Source organism: Polypterus senegalus, chromosome 1, assembly GCF_016835505.1.
Source record: "Polypterus senegalus isolate Bchr_013 chromosome 1, ASM1683550v1, whole genome shotgun sequence".
NCBI lineage: Eukaryota > Metazoa > Chordata > Cladistia > Polypteriformes > Polypteridae > Polypterus > Polypterus senegalus.
The window spans coordinates 80,989,512-80,994,842 of record NC_053154.1 but is presented as its reverse complement, the minus strand read 5'-3'; positions in this window follow the sequence as shown (position 1 = coordinate 80,994,842).

Sequence of the window (5,331 nt, the reverse complement as noted above, 5' to 3'; positions counted from 1 at the left end):
GACCTTGCAGCCCATAAGGGCAATCTTGAAACATTTTGGTGCCGACTTTTAATATTTTATTGTATTTGGAAAGCAGAGAAGGCAGTTATGCTTGTTCTGTTGACTGTAAAATGGCAGCTGTTTGATTTGACAATTAGAAATGCTGTTCATGGACAAGATGCATTTTTTTATGAATGAAGTCCTTTTGGTATGGCTGAATGTATAGCATACAATAATATGAACTTGTCATTTTCTTCTATAGCATACAATAATATGAACTTGTCATTTTCTTCTTTAGTGCTATGCTTTTGATTTTTCAGACTCTAAAATGCAAGCAGCTCTCAGAGCAGTCAAGAATGCTGAAATAAAAAAAAAACAAACAAAAAAAGTGCAATTTTTATTTTGGTTTGTTCCTCATTGCTGCTATACTCGGAAATTTACGGATATTAAGGTGTGCAGGACGAGCAGCAGGACCTCCGCTATACAGGACTGACAAAAACATGCTGCACTCAAGAAATGATTTTTTTTTTCACTCCAAAACTTGGATCTATTTCTACTTTATTATTCTACTACTTTATTTCTTCTATTGACTACCTAAATTAATCCCAACCAAACACGCTGACCTGCATTTTCCAGTCAGACACTTTTTAACTTTCGGTTTAAACTGCTTGCAGCTGTCATTAAATAGAAGCCACAACTGTCTGAAAGGTGGCCCAGGATTATTAAGAGTTATTATAAAATAAAAGTTTGTTGAGAAATGCTCACAAATGTATGGTAGAGATGAAGATGAATCCTTTTCCAATAGAAATGCCCATAAACACTACTCTTTACAAAGAAAATGGGTTCCAGAGTTCTTGGAGTATGACTAACATATGGAAATTGCGTTACAGCAGAACTGATTAGTAGGTATAGGAGACGTGTTTGGGTTTCTGATTAAAACTGAATTCTTATTCTAGACTTAGTTGGTATTCTTTGTGTTCACTAAAGCTATGTAACAGTGTGTGTGTGGGGGGGGGGTGCAGGGGGTGTATTTTTGAAGAGCAATCAATGAAGCTTTAGCTTCTGTAATAAAAGGTGCCTAAACTAGTTTGAATGACCACATACAGAGTCCTCTTCCTCAATCAACCAACTTGTAAGCCACATTTAAGTGTACTGTCATGCTAGCATGAATTTGCAAGTCATTAACATTGCATTTGCTGCATTAAACTGAAACATCAATCACCAATGGTACCGAGACCAGCAGCGGCTGGGGTCCAACTACAGATGCAGAGTCTCTGTGTCATTTTTCAGGTAGATGACTTCCATAACTCTTGCCGTCTGAAACCATCTTAGTTGCAGATGAGTACATGGGAAACTGCACCTAGAGCCAGCGTGACATTGATTTCAAGATTGTATAAGTGCTAACTTTTTGCAATTGTCACTGCATTTTGGCTGCACATTCTGTTTTACTGTCCATTGCCCATTAATGGGTAAAAGAATGTATACCCTAATCCTGCAATCAAATAAATGGTGGCTTGTTTTGCTATTTACAATCACGATATACTTAATAAAACAGAGTCAGAGAGTGAAACTGAATTCAACTTGAGAGTGTTCACCTTGTTTATCTGTCCACATTTCTGTAAGTCATTGAGTGTGTGTTGCCAGCAGACGTGTGATGTGGTTTTTGTACAAGGTCACAAAATGATTTAACTAAATCATTTTTTTTTGTCTAAGAATCAAGTCTATTGATCTTAATTTTTAACTGTTTGAGAAGCACTAATAAAATTAATAAAATGTTAATAAAATTTCTCCACACTGATTAAATGAAGGAGCCATCTGGGTATTCCTTTTGTCTCCATCTTCTAACCACTATTTTTTATAAGGGCTGATCATGGATTGATGCACAGAATCTCAGTAAGATCACAGCTATCTCTTCATACGAGAACTGCTGGTTTTTAAATATGTACATTATATGAAAAGGTTAATCTTAAATAAACATGATAGTACCAATAGTTAAAGGGATACTCAAACCAAGCATTGTTATTTTTAATGGGTTACAAACCTCATGTTTGCAGTGATGGACAAGATAATGTTTAATGGGGAACAGAGAAAACAGTGAGCTTCAACTGGGGGCTAATGCTAAACAATCACAACAGTATCATTAAACAAATCTCAAATTACTCATGTCAATAATCCAAATGTTGTATGTTCACGACTCTGTGAACTACAGTGGAGTGCATTACAATGGGATGATGATTTTGAATTGAAGATCTACCTTTCCCCTTATTTGTTGCCGTATTTAAAGGATTCCAAACGGCAGTCTGTGATACCGCACCAGTAAACAGTAGGGTCCTTCAATTCATAAACTCAACCTTATTGGAGGATGTTCTACTTTTGTTCATATGAGGATTTAAAATTTTACTTACCAGTAGTGTAGCAAAAATATGTTTGGTACATTGTGAACAGATAACTGGATACCTGGCAAACTGGACTATCATTCCAGAAATGTACAGTTTGGAAAAGTCCGATTTGTAAATAAGAAGTCTTTAAAAACAAGACCACTTTGAAATAAAATCTGCACTAATTAAATATAAACTGACCATACTACTGAATGAAAATAAAATAAATTATGCATTATTTCAAAAATTATTGACTTCTATTCCTGTACTTGCTTCATGCGATTATTTCATATTTGCCATTTTATTTACAGTAATCTCTCTTCGATCACGGGGGTTGCGTTCTAGACACCCCCGCGATAGGTGAAAATCCGCGAAGTAGAAACCACATGTTTGTATGGTTATTTTTATATATTTTATATAAACTCTCCCACACTGTTTAAAATATTCTCCACACAGTTATACAGTAAACCCTTGTTTATTGCGATTAATCCGCTCCAGACAGATAAATGAATTTCCACGAAGTAGGATTCTTTATTTATAAACCTAATATTTTCGCAGTTAGAGCATAGAAAACCTGTTTACGACCTTCTAAATATGTTTTTTAACATTAGCGCCCTCTAGACATGAACAAGGGTGGGGATCGATCTGTTCTTAACTCTATTTTTCTTTTTGTAAAAACTTGATTGCTTTGTATGGAGTGAAATAAAATTAATAAAAGTAAAAAAAAAATAAATAAAAAAATAAAAAAAAGAATGCAAACATATCTTCCTCTTCAAAGAATGTGTGTCAGGAGCAGAGAATGTCAGAGAGAGAGAAGCAAACAATCAAAAATCAATACGTGCTTTTGGGCTTTTAAGTATGCGAAGCACCACGATAAAGCGGCCGCAATGAAGGGATCAATGTGAAGGTAGTCTTTCAGCATTTTTTACAGATGCGTCCGTATCTTCTAAGCAAACAGCCTCTGTGCAAACAGCCCTTCTGCTCACACCCCCTCCATCAGGAGCAGAGAATGTCAGAAAGAGTGAGAAAGACAGAGAAAAGCAAACAATCAAAAATCAATACGGGCTGTTAGAGCTTTTAAGTGTGCGAAGCACCGCGCAGGAAGCATATCGTATATTATTGAGGAGTTTTATTTAATAAGTAATACGTGCTCTGATTGGGTAGCTTCTCGGCCATACGCCAATAGCATCCCTTGTATGAAATCAACTGGGCAAACAAACTGAGGAAGCATGTACCATAAATTAAAAGACCCATTGTCTGCAGAAATCCGCGAACCAGCAAAAAATCCGGGATATATATTTAGATATGCTTACATTTAAAATCCGCGATGGAGTGAAGCCACGAAAGTCGAAGAGCAATATAGCGTGGGATCACTGTATTCAATTTTGGCACAAATGGTATTCTATAGTAAGAATGAAGCATATGCTACCCCTGATCTCAAGGAACACCTCTACATATTTATTGTTCAGGCCCTTAAACTCAAAATGCAATAATCTGAACAATAAAGGTCCACAAGGTTTTGCAGGACTAAATATTCACAAGTCTTAATTATCTTTTTACAATATCATTGTGGCTTATACAGTTCTTATAGGTTTCTAAGGTCATTATTGTGCTATGTACAGAGTAAAGTGAAATTTTTACTTACATTTGTTAATCGATATGTAACCCATTGCCAGTGCCCAGCACCATTAGTGAATAGAACATTTTCTTCAAAGTTACGTCTCCTTTACCTAAACAAAAACCTCTGAAAACATTTGTCCTATTATCATATCAAAAAAGCACACAAATACTGAAAAAGGCCTTGCTATCAAGTGTATCAGTCTACCTGCACTAACTGAAATATAGAAATATAAGAATAAATACAAATTTCATACAAAAGCAAGTTATTTATTCTAATTTTCTATCATTTTCAAAAAAACACTATAGTGTTTTTAACTGATCTTGTTCGACTAGAGAGTCTTTCTGTTTTCAATCATAATTTAAAAAGATCATTTTAACTTGTCTTGCAGACTCACTATACTGTTACTATGCAGGACTCCTTTTTAATTGCATTTGTGACTATACATTGATGACTATAAAAATACTGGAAAGAATAGGAGAGAGAACTTAAGAAAAATTTCAAATAAAGATAAATTGTACTAATCAAAAAGAATAACAAAATCAACGTTTTACAAATTTTTAAGAAAAAAGGTAAATTCTACAGAATTACTGTAAAACAAAGACAAGACATTCAATAAAAGGCAAACACTGCCATCAGAAACAGCATCCAAAAAACACCCAGAGATGAATTTGCTGCAGTTGTCGAAAAAGAACATAAAGGTAGCTTCATATAAAACTTTTTAATATACATCAGTGTATTACTTAAGCATGTGCTTCTGAAATACAAAACATTTCCGCTGTAAATCACATGGTAAAGAAAATATGACCTTCCAAGTGCTAGCTATCACTGGGAGACTTCAGAGATAACTTTGTTACCTGAAGTGGCAGGCTTGTCTCATTATCTACCCAATACGGAGCTTTCAGCTCATTTTGTTATATAAAATATGGAAAGGATGAGCTCAGCCAGAAATGGTATCTTTCAGTCTCATGTACTGTATGTGGAGTGATGCAATACCCACTTAACACATTTTCTTTGCAGTTTTGTCTTCAAGAAAAAAAAACACAGCAAACCTTCCATGATGTTGTAAGCAGATTTAGCAACAAATCAACAGTGCTGTAACTTTCCTTTCAAAATTTCCACTGGAAATGGACATGAACAGAATGAATCAGAAAGGTCTGACATTAGTGACTCCAAAACCAGCACAGCTGGTGAACACAACATAAAAATACAGGCCTTTTGAATATGGAGAAAAGATTAATCCAAGAAAAGAGGACATTGAAAATATAAATTTTATTCAAAGGGTGTTGTTCTTTACATTCATAAATAGTATTTAAAATATTTACAAGGTTTGAAGAAAGGTAAGGTAATACTTGG